This window comes from Mycteria americana, chromosome 2 (genome assembly GCF_035582795.1).
Source record: "Mycteria americana isolate JAX WOST 10 ecotype Jacksonville Zoo and Gardens chromosome 2, USCA_MyAme_1.0, whole genome shotgun sequence".
Lineage (NCBI taxonomy): Eukaryota > Metazoa > Chordata > Aves > Ciconiiformes > Ciconiidae > Mycteria > Mycteria americana.
In genome coordinates, this window is record NC_134366.1 from 69163122 (window position 1) to 69179214 (window position 16093).

At 40.6% G+C, this 16093-nt stretch overlaps 1 protein-coding gene across 4 annotated transcripts in view; it reads left to right on the top strand.

The window, feature by feature from the left end:
- The window catches only part of HECW1 (HECT, C2 and WW domain containing E3 ubiquitin protein ligase 1), a 273800-nt gene that overhangs the window by 51843 nt on the left and 205864 nt on the right, over positions 1 to 16093 (top strand). The window lies entirely within an intron of this gene.

Sequence of the window (16093 nt, forward strand, 5' to 3'; positions counted from 1 at the left end):
TTTAGCCTTTAGAAAATGTAGTGCTCATTTTACTTTCTGCTAGAGCGGAACATGGATAAATGTAAAGGGTCTGATTCCCTACTTCATTGCATCACTGCTAACCCAATGTAATTGCTTTGATTGCATATCTGCAGGTAGATGTAAAATTAGTGTGACAAAGTGGGTAAAATGGCCAATAAATTTCAATGTATTTATGTTGCTTTTGTAGCATGTTTACTGTAGAAGAAAGAATCCTAGGAACTGACTGTGTGATCTCTGTAATTATTTTCTTACAATGGAAAATTTTAATAATGTTTTGTAAACCTTTCCCGAGACAGTGAAACTACTTCTTTCTTTCTGAAGGAGCTTTTTTAGTTTGGAAGGGAGAAGGCACTTGAGGTAATAAAGTGTCTTTTCCTTGCCATGCATGAAATTCCACTAAGGTTTGCTTGAGTGATAAACTGTTAAAATTGTTTCTTTCTGTATTTTTCATACCCATTGCCTCTTCCTACAAACATTTTGGCAAGTAAATGGCTTTGCACTCAGGCATGCTGTAAGTTATTCACCTGTACAGATGTTTGCAGGACCCAGACTAATATTTATTCCCAGGTTGAGTGAATTTGAGCAGTCTCAGTGGGATGCAGTCTTTTGCAGTGGAGTTGTCAATCTCCAAGAATCCAAAAAATCTAAGAGTGAAAGGGAGAAGAGTTACTGTCCTGGTTTTGGCTGGGATAGAGTTAATTTTCTTCCTAGTAGCTGCTATAGTGCTGTGTTTTGGATTTTAGTATGAGAATAATGTTGATAACACTGATGTTTTGGCTGTTGCTAAGTGGTGTTTACACTGGTCAAGGACTTTTCAGCTTCCCATGCTCTGCAGGTGCACAAGAAGCTGGGAGGGGGCACAGCCAAGATAGTGGATTCAAACTGGCCAAAGGGCTATTCCATACCATATGACGTCATGCTCAGTATAGAAACTGGGGGGAGTTGGCCAGGGGGCAGCAATCGCTGCTCGGGGACTGGCTGGGCATTGGTTGGAGGGTGGTGAGCAGCTGTATCACTTCTTCCCCCCCCCCCCCGGGTTTTGTTCCTCTCTCGTGCTCTCTTGTTGTTTTCCTTCTCATTACAATTTTTAAATTTTATTTTATTTTTATTATTATTATTATTATTATTATTATTATGTTCCAATTATTAAACTGTTCTTATCTCAACCCATGAGTTTTCTTACTTTTGCTCTTCCGATTCTCTCCCCCATCCTACCGGGGCGGGGGAGGGTGAGCGAGCGGCTGTGTGGTGCTTAATTGCCGAGTGGGGCTAAACCACAACAGTTACCTTAGGTCCAAGTATATTAAAAATAACCGTCACCTAATTCTGTATCCCTCAAGAGCATCTTCTTGGCTGTGTGTTCTTCCAACATGTGTGTTAGCCTGCCTCTCCTGAAGAAAAAGTTCTCGGCTGGGCTTCTCACACGTTTTGTTAATCTTATGCAACGTGTTTTCAGTTGAAGTTATGGTTGATGGTTAGATGAGAAATGCTATGTTGTCCTTTCTGCTGTTTGCAAGACAGGAATTGGTTAGGGAAAGGGCGTTTCTGTGAATGACAAATGTCATAAGGCTTCCTGCCTGCCCTATTCAGCCTCTTCTGGATGCGCTGACATTCTTCATGTGCCTGGCTTTCAGGTGCATCTATGCTGTGAGCTGGAAGGGGGACAGCCAGGGCAGCTCCACATGAGCTGGTGTGTGGTTCTGCATCACGCCATGCAGCACACGAGCCAATGCAGAAATCTCTTCCCCTGCAAGCTCCCCTCTTGCATCTTGGTCTCTTTTATCTCTAATTCTTTATTGCCCATCCCAAGTGCTTAAAAACATGAGTCAAGAACCAGAAGCCAAGAAATTCTTATGAAAAAATGAGGTTTATGGGAAGGAAAACCTCCTTTAAATTTGTCTTGTGACTTTTAGACTTTTAGGGTTGACCTTTTTCAGATTCTCTGAAAAATTAAAGCTAGAAACTCACAATATAGAAAGGAAAGATTTTTCTTTGTTCATACAGCTCCAGGGTTGGTTTTTTTTAAGAATACCACATAAAAGCTTGTAAAAGCTGCAATTAAATCTTAGTTACTAACTCTGCTATTTATCCCCTCACCCCAAAATCCCTTGAACACCCCAAAATAGACAACAGCATTTTTTTGCCAAATATTTACAGTACTGTTGCTCACAACTCAGATCTTTTCCTTTGTTGCCTCTGAATAAGACCTAAAGAACATATTTCCACTAGACTGAAAAACACCATGTTGGCTGGATAAACTGCCAGACGTAACGTATCAATCAAGGCAAGGTGAAATGCTTGGAAGTGTTCTGTGATGGAAAAATGCATCCTTTCAATTCATTTAATGAACAGTGCCTTGTATGTATGGTAACTTAAAAGATAATCTCACTTTCATAAGCTATTTTCATGGTATGCAGTGCTTTTTAATATTAAAAAAGATCTATAGAGAGACATCATGTATAAGTTATGCTGACAAGGATGCATATATACATGCATACATATATGTGTGTATATATGTTTATGTACACATGTTTTTTATTTATATATAAAAAATAAATCAAGGCTCATGTAACATGGTCATATAAATATTTGTTCAAATTGCAAAATGAATTACTGCTGGATTCTGTTTCCTTAAAAAGGCTGAAATGCAGAATGAATCTTTCAGCACGGATTTCCCAAAATCCCCACAAGTAGCAAACTCTAACAGGTAATATTGATTATATTCTTAAATGCCAGCTTGATTACAAACACATGTATAATTGCTTTGACTAGCTTTGATAGTTTTATAGTTTTGATAGTTTTAGTTAAGAATATGCCATAATTTGCTGAATCGAAATCGCTACATCTTTGGTTTTGGTGAGGTCATTTCCACCTCTGCTAATTGAATATAAAGGGTGTCAGCACATTTCTAAGTGTCTTCTGATCACAGTGAACAGTAATGAAGGACAGTGAAAGAGGCAGGGGAAATTCCAGATTATATTTTGCTGCTTGTATTCAGAATCAGTAGCTCTGGGAAGCCTATTCATGAGAGGTTATTTTCGAAAACATTTCCCATACACGTCTATTGTCACGTACAAGGCCTGTTTCTACCTGAGTTGTAGTCAAGAACAAATTTACGTGACTTGAATGAACACCAGTCTTTGGATTCTACTTTACAAATTAACATCTTGAGTATGTGACTTAGAAAATTATTAACTTTCCAAGCACCTTTTAGGGAAGCAAATGCTCAGACTGGTAAAAGTGAGTTATTAAAAAGAAGCCTTACACCTTCCAAAGTATAGAATTATCTTAAAAATCTCTTGTAACTTAAAAAATACCCCCTTTCCCTTTTAAATAAAGGCGACAAAAAGGGAAAATCAGTGTGGCAACAGTGTATGGAAAAATCATTCTGTCTTTGTTTGCATAGGTTCTATTTCCAGGGTACTCCTGTGCTAATTGCGTGCTTGATGATGATTTTGCATGATTTCTATATGATCTTCTTACAAAATGCAGTATTCCAGGCAGCTGATCTGACATATGTTTAATCCATGTTTATTAGTTTATTTTGGAAAGGACACAAACAACTTTATAATGAGAATTTCCTGGAGAGAAATAATTCTACTTTGCTTGTCTACTTTTCATAAGCACAATTTGCTTAACCTCTTTTTCTTGATTTCCTTAATACAAGTTAGATCTCTCTTAGATTATGATTCATAGGCCACTCATTGTTCACTGGGTTCACTTGTTTGGTATTTCACTTCAAAACTGAGAAGCCAAGTATCGGTTCCTGAGAGAGGTTTTGTTTTTTGTGCATATACTCATGAAACTCAGATACACCTGATAGAAAACATGCTACTTAACAGTATTCACATCCTGCTGATTATTTTTAATGGATGCCTATGTTAAAGGAGAAGCCGCTGCCCGAGCACTCGCACCCCATTCAGGGAGCGGCACGCACACCTCCCGAGACTTTAACTGCGGGGACCAGAGCCCCTTCGCAGCGGCAGCTCCCCGTGCTGACGGGTGCCCCTTTTCGACTCCTCGCTCACACACACGCTCACTCTCGGGCGCTTCCTCTCCCCTCTGGCTCGACCCGAGGTTTCCCGAAGCAGAGTCTCTGATACGACATACACCAGACGAATTTATTGGTACAGCGGTGAAAACAGCTCGAGCTGAGTGCCTCCGGAGAGGGACCCAGAACAAAGAAATCCCTGGGGTAATGATACCCTTACAATCTAAATTCCCCTCCCCTCAGGAGACAGTTCGGACCAATAGTAGTATTTGGGTCTGGGGTCTTCCCGTTCTTCACTGGGTGCTTTCATTGTCTCTAGGTGGGCCGATTCTTCTCTTATCTCTAAGATGGCAGCTTCTGCTAAGGTTGAAGCCTCCTTATCTTTCTGGTTTGCACCAGTTTTGGGGGCCTTCCCTCATGTAGCCAAGTAAAAGTTCAGTGCACGGTCGGTGGATCTAGGTGAAAGTTCTTGTGGCCTAAGACTTCAGCAAGCCTTGATACTAATGCTAAAGTGACTGCTACGACACCTATGCTTATATGCCACAATCTAGAATACGTATTAGTAGAAATAAAATAGTATGGGGGAAATTAACTGGGGGATTTGGAGGAGGAAAAAACCCAGCAATCAGCTGAAAAATGATAGGTTTATACTGAAGGTTTTTTTAGTTATAGAAACAGCAATGAATTTCTCAGTTACTTCCTTTTTATGTGGCTAGAGAATATACTACTGTGATTTGTGGTTTTTTTTTTTTAACAGCAGTCTTCATGTTAAATCTGGAATTCTGCTAGGGAATTACTTTGGTATCTAAATTAGTGCGTGTAAATTATGCATGCATGAGCACAAGAAATAATTTTGTGTTCATAACAGCCAGTTGTACACTCAGACGAATGTTTGCATGCATAGTCACCCATTTGGAGTCAGGCCCAAACTAAATTAGAATTAATACCATGGGCTAGTTCCAGGATTTAGCTCTCAAGTCTGTTTATAATGATGTAATATACATTAAAAATATCCACCTCTGCAGGCTGCATTCTGTAGAGGCTGTTCTAGCTGCGAACCTGTGTAGCTGCAACAATCACGTGCCATCAGGTAACCATGCACATTGGAGATAAGGGGCTGGTACATCAGGTAGAACTGTCATCGACACAAACTTGGTGCATGTGAAGAAACAGGCTAGGCTGTGTAAGAGGCAATAGGAAGGAGTGCCCTGAGCATCTCTTCTTTTTCAAGCTCCTCCACTCCATGCTGCTTGAGCAATGGCTGTGCAAATGAGGAGATGGACTATTTCCAGGAGACAGCCACTTCAGTTCAAACCCCCTGATATGGTAGCATGCACTTTAAGAGTAATAATAGCTGCCAGCCATTGCAGGCCCCAGGGGATGGGATCTTGACGTGCTGCACGACATTCAGCAAGCGTGCCTGATGTCTTGTGTCAAGTTGAATGGCCAGGCTTGAAGTGCAGTGCTGGAGGGTGAGGGGGCAAAAAAACTGTCTCCTGATTTAAAATGGATATTGCATTGCTTTCGTACTTAGCATCTTTTGCAGTTTGGCACCCCAGACTGTCTGGTGGACAAGGATTTGGACAGAGTTTTTCATCTCCTGCCCTATCCCTCCATGCTCCCTCTCTGCACAGCACCTGCTACAGGAGCTAGGCTCATAAGAGAGCCCAGTGTAGTGCTGTCTGCCATCCCCTATTCCCACTAATGTTATCCGTCCCTTAATGGATCTGCGTCGATTGGCCATGCTCTTGGATGATTATGTTCTGTGTGGTACTACACACATAAGTGGTGAGGCCAGGCTGAGACTAATACAGCACCCAGTGTGGTCTCCTGTCACAGGCCACAGGAACAATCTGCAGAATCCTCTGTCTAGCCCCACCGTTTGTGGTCAGACAACGATGTCGTCTCTAGAGATGGAGCTAGTCTTAGTTTTAACAAATCTGGTGATTAGACTCAGACTAGCCTACACAAGACAGTGGTGTAATTTCATTTTCTGTTACTGGAAGACAGTTCCAACCGTGCCTTCAGATCCAACCATGTGCAATTTCAGAGTTTTTTAATGTCAGAAGAGGAAAGAGCACTCTTACTGTACCAAATCATCTTTTTAGGACAGCTGAGGAGTACCAAAAGAATAGAGGAATACACCAAAACAAGGAAATGGTCATGTGTAATGAGTTGTATTAAGAAAGAGGGGATTAACTCCTTGTTTTGAATCACAGGAATGAGAATTGTGAATTTGATTTTTATTTTTTATCATGCACTAATTAATGTTCTTTAGGGTCAGATGACTCTGTGGTGTATTGGCATCAGATGGAATACTGATCCTTTCATCTTGGCCACTAGCGTAACCCAAAAATGAGTATACTGGAAGGTTTTTTAATCAGATTGTTTAACTAAGATGGTTGTTCATATATTGTCTTCAATTACGAATAAGCCAAACATAAAGTATTGTATGCCCATGGCATCCAGTAAAAATATTGTAATAGTTGTATGTTTAAACTATAGACGTAGTAAAATCTGTGTGATGAGACAAATATCAGATGATGTCTTGTTTGTTGCCCACCATTGATTTTTTTTTTCTTTGAGGGTAGTGGAGGAATCTCATTTTCAAGGTAATAGAACAATACTGTAAATGAGTAGAATGTTTAACAGGGCTTTTAAACTTGTGGTTTTGAAACCATGTCCGTGCAACTGAGGTGGAATGATTAGAGGCATAGGCTGAGGCAAGCAGAGAGAGAAGGTACTGCACCAGGAAAATGAGTCTTCGGAGCCTTTGTAAGCACAAAGTGTAGAGAACAGGGGCGTGAGCAGAGAAAAGTTGTACATGTAAGTGCACATGCCTTTTAGGATCAAACTAGGCAGAGAACCAATGACAGAAAATACCAATATAATGATACCAGGGAGATTTCTTTAGGACAGCAATCACTGGACACTGGAAACATGCATGCAAAATTGCTTTCAAGTTCAACACTTAATCTTCCTTTATTCTTAAGGGGAACTTTTTCATCTGGTGTGGTAGTTTCACCTGACAGTGTTGTCATTTAGGAGCTGGTAAGAATTTCATCTCTTTCTTACTGGTTACAGAATTCTCCTCTCTGAAAAGATGCATTTTATTTTTTCCTGCTTTGCATGAGTTTTTTAGATTGCTCTAAGACTGTCATCCATGAAGAGACAGAAATGGATACTCTTACAATCCTTCATCTCAGCTGTGGTCAGTTCAGGGACCTTGGTGAACTCTCAGAGAACCTGTAGTCTGCAGGACTCATGTGAACTGTAAGTTTATAAGAAAATCTTACTGCCTTCCTCATGGCACTGCAGGTGTTTTATAGATCACTTATCTTTTATAGATCACTTAAGATAAGTGTTTTATAGATCACTTATGGAAGTGATCTTAAGCAGGCCCAGGGGGAGCAGAAGAGGAAATAATCTGTTCCTCTGCAAAAAAAATTAATTTCATTATAAATTTGCTTACCTTTTTGGGTAAGACTGTCCTTTAAATTCTCAGGGTTACAGAAATTATGAAATGTAGTCAAGTAAATAACTGTTGTTTTGGAAAAGATTATACTCAGAAGTTATTTTGACTTAGCCCCTTGTTCTTAGTCCAGTATGGGAAATAACAGTATGGAAGGCAGACATAGAAACATTCTCTTATTCATATCTTTGATATCTATTTTTCTGAGAGAGTTTTAGTCACTTAATTTCAATTCTTAAAAAAAAAAATCAACTACTGTCACACTTATGGAAGTAAGACCTTGCTTTGATTTTCTTTTTAAATTAATTTAACCTACTGCCCCTTTTTATAGGGTAAAATTAATGGGGAGGCAAAGTGTAATTAATGGGGCCAATGTTTCACCCTGGAAGTTAATAGCAAATTATAATCAACTTCAGCAGTACAGGAATTCCACCCTATTATTTCTTAGGTCTTATTAAAAATAAAAGGACATAATAAATTGCAAGTAACTGTTTTTCATCAAGGTCATGTATTGAAGACTGTCTGAGATACTTCAAGAGAAGATGGAACATTGCTGATCTGACACTGTTTGGATGGGAATTACCGAAGTGACCCATTTTTAAAAACGTGTTTCATCTGGCTCTTTCCATTTAGAAGATGGTGCATGGCAAGTAGTGGGAAGTTAGCGGTCTAGGTAGAACGTACTGGGCTGTTGTCCCTGTGGGCAGGTTTCTATGAAGATAAGCTGTTTATTTCCTCTGGTGAATGTGTCCTGCTCTTCTCAGTGTGTCCTTCTCAAGTCTGTCTACTTGAGAAATAGCACTTGCCTTCCTTAGCGACCTTTTATAAAGCCTGGGGTTGTCTTTTATCTGCCTGATTGATTATCCTATTTATCACTTTTACTGAGTATAAAAATCTCTTTGCCTTATAGCCAGCTTGAAATGCTGTGAAAGTGGACTGCTGGATAAATAATTAGTGATTGCTAGTATCCAGTAATCATTGTGGCTTTACATTTTATCTGTGTAGAAAATTTCAGCTTGTCTAGATATTTAGCTTGCTTGTAACTTCAGAGATGGCCCTGGTTATCTACTTTTTGGGTTCCCAAGAACATGCCTGTTGAGACTTGGTGCAGGTGCTCCCCAAGACGTTTTATGCAGACTGAGCTGGAGCCAACCAGTTAGCAGAAATAATGCTTCTGGTTTGGGAATTTTTTTTTTCCAAGGAGGGAAAAAAGATTTTCAATCTTTTCCTTTTTATATCTTCCATTAACAACTTGGTCTGTGAATATTGCTTTGAAGGAGTGAATGGTGCAATTATAAAAATGACTCACTGAGATGCTGTTGTGTTAACCTTTGCCTGTCTGTTTATGGGAAAGCAAAAGTCTAGTGTATCACAGCCTGGCCCAGAGCTTGCAAAATCCTTTTATATAGTTGATCCACCTCTCAAACATCTCTTTACCATAACTTTCATGTTTAGTAAACTATCCAAACCCAGCATTTAATATGGTAATAAATTCATTATCTATATCATATCTATGCCACATCATTTGGCATAGATAGTGCCAGTTTGTTGTTTTATAGCATGTGGTTATATCTGTAGTGAAAAGAGGATGAAGGTGGGGCGCAGGGTAATTCCATTGAAATAATAAGGATGCTGAGCCTCGTCTGCTGCCTGCATGGCAGTTAGGAGGGTTAGTGTTGTGGCAGTGTAGCCTTAAGATTTCCGGTGGTGGTTTAGAAACAGGAGTAAAAAGGGTCTGGTATTTATAATTTATAGTAGAAGCTTCTTACTGCTGGGCTTGCTGCTTGCTTTCCCCCCCACCTCCCCTTTTTGTGCCAATTAAATGTAAGCTGTAGTTTGCAGATAGTGATCATTGCACTGAGCAATTGGGGGAAGATGCTGCTGGTGCTGCTAATAGATAGTTAGATGTTTCTGTGTCACAATTCATCAGATAAGTTGAGGAGATTGCCAGCTCCAGAGAGGTCCAGCAGCTATTTGTTATACTTGAAGCATACTGTTTTGCAGACACAGGCTTTAGTGGTTTGTTGCAGTCAGAGGGGAGTAATGGCATTTAGGCAGTGCTAAATAAAGCTTTCTGTCTTGTACCTTTTCCCACTGTAGGTCTAATAGCTTTAACATCCTGCTCAAATAGAAAATACCATAACAGTTTACTGCATCACTGTCGTGTGCTGTTTGTTCAAGTCTGCTCTATTCCCTCCTCTCTTTCTGCCCTAGCAAAAGGATGCTTCTAGGTAGGCCCTGAAATTGCATTTGCGAGTACAGGGTTATTGAGACAGAATAAGGGATGCAAGTGCTGACTCTTTACTCATGCCTGGTTCTTTGGGAGTTGGGTCTGGTTTCCTTGTGCTTGACATTTACAGCTCATTCGGTGGTAAACTTCATTTGGTAAGCATTAACTAATCTGCCGATGTTAGTATTCCACTGATGCTTTAGGACAGCAGTTCAGATCCAACTTCATTTAACAAGTGGCTGATGGACTGCATTAAACTGTTTTTTCTACTTAAGTCAGTGTACTGCCACGTATCCACATCACTAGAAAAATCACGATTGTCAGGGAGAGACTGAAGACTTGAAGGCAGTCCCTTCAACCAGTTGTTAATTATAGTATATTGGAGTCAGTGGAGCGATGAGAAATTACTCCATCTGAAGATGTGGTGGTGTACACAGTTCCACCTCATCAAGCAAAATGTTTTCTACTCAGGCCAGCACTGAGCCCCAGTGGCAGAGCTCTAGGAGGAGTTTGGCAGCTGCTGTTCCTGCAACTGTCCCACAGCATGCGGAAGTCTTTTGTGCCCAGTGGTTGAACTGATGCCTGTCATCAGCATGAAATTTACCTCATAAGAAAAAGAAAGAAGTGGAAAAAGTAATCAAAAATATCTATGGATCACTTCTCCTGGAAAATGTCATTGCTAACCAAGATGTTAGGTAGAAACAGACATATGCATCATTTCACCACTTAAGAGAAGGGGATAACTAATATTGATAATGCAGAAACATCAACCCTAACTGAGACCTTTCCTATTGGTGCAATAATACCAACTTGCTTTGACAGCTGCGTGCTGTCAGTAGCCGTAGTGTTATACATACAGCCAAGGAGTTTGGAGAACAGCCTGCCAAGAGCCAGATGAGGAAGGAGAGGTTGCTAAGAAGCCTCGTTTCCCAGAGGCTTGTCAAAGCAGGAAGGATTTCGTGCTCTTTCAGAACTTGATCTCTCCATTGAGGATAAGAAATGATGCTGGCAATAAATTGATTGGTTGAGATGGGCTTCTGCAGGAGATGAGGCTTTCTGGAGCTCTCCAGCTTGTTGTTGTCCAGTGTTTAATTCCCTGGGGCCTCAGTTATTGCAATATCCTTTGCAGGAATGGACACGCCTCACTTTGTATCTATCCACAGTACTGCTGGAAGCATCTTCTACCTACAGAGCATGTTCCTCTGACTGTATTTTCTCTCTCTCCTCCCTGCCCCCCCTCTGCTTTGCTGGCTCCTGTTTCTGCAGAATATATCAAACATCAGCTGTTTATCTTCAGAGGAATGAATGACCTGTGGATACCCTTCCTACCACCTTTCCTTCCACACCAAGAGTTCAGCACCACTGTTGGTTAGTCTGTTGCCAACATCCCTGAACGCTTGTTCCCCCTTTTCAGTTAATCTGGCTCTTCCTTGCCATCCTTCCTGCTTGTCAGGCAAAGGAAATACTGTATCATCCTGTTTCCATTCCCTCTTTTTAAAACTCCTCCTTTCTGCAGTGCCTATAGAAAATTTGAGGAGCAGTTGGGGTCTGTTTGTCCTGAGACCACAGCTTACTACAGCAGTGAATACTGTCTCATTTTCTCTTCAGTCTCTGTTCATCTCAAGGTCTTAGTGGGCATGTGTTTGAGATGTCACCTTGTTGGGGGCAAAAATCATGGGTTTTGTTCTCTGCTCATATGTCTCCTTGCTTCATGGAGGGTCTTGGTTCAGGACCCTGGTTCTGAACTTCATCTTTAATGTATCAGCATTTAATCACAGAATGGTTTGGAAGAGTTCTTTAAAGATCATCTAGTCCAACCGCCAGATAATATAGTTTATAATACAATAGCATTTATAATAATGTCAGCTATTTGTTGTTAATATTACTATCTGATGCCTTCCAAGAGCGGGCTGCAAATTGAGAACAATGTGGTAGATTTGCAGATTAGCAAATGGAAGACCTCACCTGAAAATGGTATGAAGACATTGCTATCTTTTTAATTTGCCTTTGGTGTAAAACAATCAGAGGTTTCATTTTATATTAATACATACAGATTTTGTGCCTTTACTTGAAAAAGCTAGAGTGCTTTCCACAGCAGATGTAACTCTGATTTTGAGCCAGATTTCAAGGCAACTGAGGTTTGTCTCTGTGCAACTAAAATCCTTAATTAACATATTAATTCTTTTTCCTAATGACATTACATTCTTTTTGACTACTGAAGGGAAAAGAAAATGTCTACTTTGTATACTGGTTTGTGAGATATTTAGCTAATTTACACATGAGAATTTGTTAAGATTTGTCTTGCAATCGCAAAACTGAGCATTTTTTTCTAAGGGATTTCATATATTTCCTACTGTAGCTACGTATGTTAAAACAGTGGCTTTAGCTAGCAGGTGTAACTAGCAAAATTGAAAAATACTGGAGTTTTTTACATGTTTTCATTTGTTGAGATAGAAGGAGCAAATACTTCTAGCATAAATAACCAGTACTACCTTTCTTTCTCTCATCTTTATAAAAACTGAAAAACCTTTCAAATATCAGTCTGCGGAGGTTAAAAAAGTCATTCTGACCTCTTCAATGTTGTTCTGATCCCTTCAATGCAAAGGCAATGTTTAAACCATGCAGCAGGCAACTGTTAATTAACAGCATATTGGGGCTGATGGTTGTAGGGGAGAAGGAAGAAGGGAGTGACGGAGAAACAGAAAAGCATATCTGCAGGAAAAAAGCACATCTCCTTTTCTGTTATTGTTAATGAATTGTTTATTGTTGATAGAAAAGTATATCTTTTCTGTTAGCATGGCTGGATGTGGTACTCTGTCTTAGTCTGAAGTGGTGGCTCAATATTTGGGCAGTTGCCCATTCTCTGTGCTACAAGATCAGCCCCTACGCAAGTGGCATCAAGCCTTCAGGGAGCTGAGCGCAAGTATTCACTGGTGGCTCTAAAAACAAAGTGTTGACCACTGAGTGAAATAATTTTTCAGCCTTTGATGGTTTTTCTTGCAAAGTCCGAGTTGTTATTAACCAGTACTGCACATCATGACTGGAGATCTGTTGGGCTAATTACTATACAAACTACCAGAAGGCACTGAACAGTTCACAGGCTAAGAGCACGCAATATAGAGTGTGGGCAGCAGCAGGAGGCAAGGATACAGTAGAAATGTAATGATGTACAAGTAGGTGGGTGCACAGGTATGTAGACATGTGAAACAGGTATTGATTTAAGCTGTTTGCATGCCAGCTTTACCACAAGCAGGGTTTTATTTTTTATTACCTAAACACTTACTGCAAAAAGTGTTTTTGAGTAGGGATTTGAAGCAAGATGGCAGGTACCAGTAGGATATGAGTCTTAGGATTGCTTCAGGCAGGACATGGCATGCATAAAGACGAGGTTAATATACTTGTATGATAAGCAGAAAAATCCAGAAGGTACTCAGACACCACTTAAGAGGCAGGATGGGGGGTCAAGCATCAGCTGCAGAGACTAGCAACGGCTTCTGTACAGAGAGGGACAAACCAGAAGGAAATGAAAAGTGGAGGAGGAGAAGGGGAGATGGAGTAATAGCAGAAACGAAGGAGATAAGAAACCTGAAGGGAGAGGTGTTGAGGCACAGCTGGGCTTGTCAGAGCTGGATAACAAACAAGAAATCTTAATGTTAAATGATGGGTGATGAAAGAGAAGGTTTTAGAAGAGGCAGGAGAGAGAGTAAACATCAGTTGAATCAACTTGAATTCCCCTGTGTTTTCAGACGGAGAAATAGGTTAGAAAAACTCCACTGCTGAGCTCCTCCTTACTTTTCACTTTTCACCTGAATCATGCTAATCTTGTACAGAGAGTTTAGAAGAAACTACTCATCTTCTGTGGATGCAGGGCTAATTTTGTTGAAAACCTCTGTGGTTCTCAGCCAGAAAATGAATGAGTACTTGGGCTGCGAGTAGTCTCAACACAAACAGCACAGCTCCTGTGTTCTTTAGTCTGTTCCTCTCACTTCTTTATCATACAGGCTCAAAACATGATACAACTGATTTTCCTGGCCCTTGAGGTGATGTGTTTGTATATGCATTTACTGAAAATAAGTGCTTTTTAGATTTTTATTGCAATAGCAGCTGGCAGACCCAGTCATGGACTGAGAACAGGAGGGCAAATGCTGTAAGAGTGCCACATTACAACCGAAAAAAAGTGCCTGGGAATGTGCAATCTAAATGTAAAGACAGGAGTTCATAGGTGAGCAGAGACAGACAACAAAGAAATCCAAAAAACGGGTGTTCATTGGAGTGATGATAGTCTATCTGATCACAGGCTCTCCAATTTACCTGAAGTGCACTTCAACCGTAATTACATTTCTGAAGCACTTCATTTAACATAAATGTACCCCTGAGTAAATCTATTCATATGTAAGATAGCGCTTTTGCTATCTATCGCTACTAAAGTTTGAACACATACAGGCACATGTGCCACTTGTCCTGGAGGAGGGGTGTAAATACACTGCAGGTGGCCAGAGCCCCGGCCACAGCAAGGCACTGGAGCTGCCCTGCCCCATGGGGCGTTCGTGGCCAGACAGGATGACAGCAGCTGGGGCTTCTGTCATGCTTGCTATAAATCCTGAGTAATGTTGTTCTTTCTGGAATAAATGTGTGAAGGCATCAAACATCCTATCTCCATGCAAAAAACTCTTTCTTAACTCAGTTTAGATTTTGCATGATGTGTGAGCCAGGCAGTTTACGTATATCAATTTACTCCTGCTTCCCATTGACAAAGTGACTTGAGGTCTGTAATGCTGAGGCACTTTGAGGAACAGGGGGGAAAAATGAATTTATTGCAACACCTCAGGGTTGTGTTGTCTGCTGCAGCCAAGCTCAGTGCAGCAAAAGGCAGCGGGACGCGTGTCCAGGAGCTCTTCCTCGCTCCAGAGCTTTGCTTTGGTCATGCAGTGTCCCTGGTCTGCGTAAGCCGGTGGTACGGTCTGGGTGGCTTTGAAGGCAGGAGTGGGGCTGTGGGTTTTTCACATTGCCTGTGGAGAATGAAACTTTCCCTTTATTGAAAGTGTCGTTGTGGGTCAGGTTGTGAACACCCCGGCAGAGATCACGAAAGTACCGTATATACCTTGCACTAGGTTGCCACACTGTTGCTTTTGGTACTGAAGCATGAGCAGCCTCAGGTAACGTTCTGTGTTTTTTGTCTCCTCTTGTCAGGAAGACAAAACTCCTGGACTATGTCAAGGAAAATGCTACCATATATTAATTCTTGCTGTGAGTCTAAAGCCGGCTTCCGTGTGCCTGAAGAAAATTCATGGTGGCTGTGGTTCTGAGAAGTGGTTTTACAGTCCTGGTTATTGGGAAGCGTTTTTGTTGTGTGTGCTCCTAATGGACAGCTGAAAAAAGTGTGTGTGTGTGTGTGTGTGTGTGTATTAACGTCTCTGAGATTTGTCTCCAAAGATTATGTGGCTTTTTGCCCAACTTTGGGATCACCCTGCTTTATTTCCATTGTAAATACGCTTTTTAAATAAAAGCAAAGGGCGACCAGACTGTAGAGAGTTGGTAGATTTGGGACTAAAATGGATTATGTCCATGAGATTTAGTGCCTTTTGAAAGGTAGAGGGAGATGACAAAGCAACGTGTATTTTTATTTTGTTTAATTTTATAGCTATTATGTGTTTTGAAAGTCTTTTAATCTCAGCAGAGTATGATCAAATGGCATTGTTTTATTTTTTAAATCTTTTTTTAGCTGAATGTTTCCAAACAGTAGAACTTCTTCCTAAATCCACTACCTTGCCCTTCACTTTTGCTTCTTGTATTCATTTTTGTGCTCTTGTTGAATTGAGAATTTTAGTAGTGGTTTCAATCATGTTCTTATAAGATTTTTTTTTTTTTCCTGCCTTCTCAGCTGTCGCTGAGTACACAACAGAAACTGATGATGGAAGGAATGTTAGGGTGGGAAGGAATGTTAGGGTAGGATGGCACTCTCCAGAGATGTGTGATGCGAGGAGATGGGAGTATCGGACTGTCCTGTTGCTGAGGTGCTTTCCCTGCTAGTGCTGTGGAGAAGATGTAAAGTGTTGGCATGCCCTGGTGACAAAAGAGGAGGGAGAATGAGCTGAAATACAGATCTAAATGTTCCTGTTGTGGCTGAGTCGTGGATGTAAACTTTTTAATTTAAAGTTTTATTATTGCATGTTTGGAGAGCCTTCTGACCTTGCTCATTAGTTCTCCCAGATTCAGATTGAAGTTTCTCTTGCTTCGTTGCTTCTCTCTGTATAGTTTTGTAACGTGTGGGTTTTTGACATACTGGTTGAGGCTGATTAGGTTCGTTCACTGTATTTTGTGGTCTGATCTTGGACTATTAGAATTATGTGGATACCTGGTCACCTCAAGTATGATACAT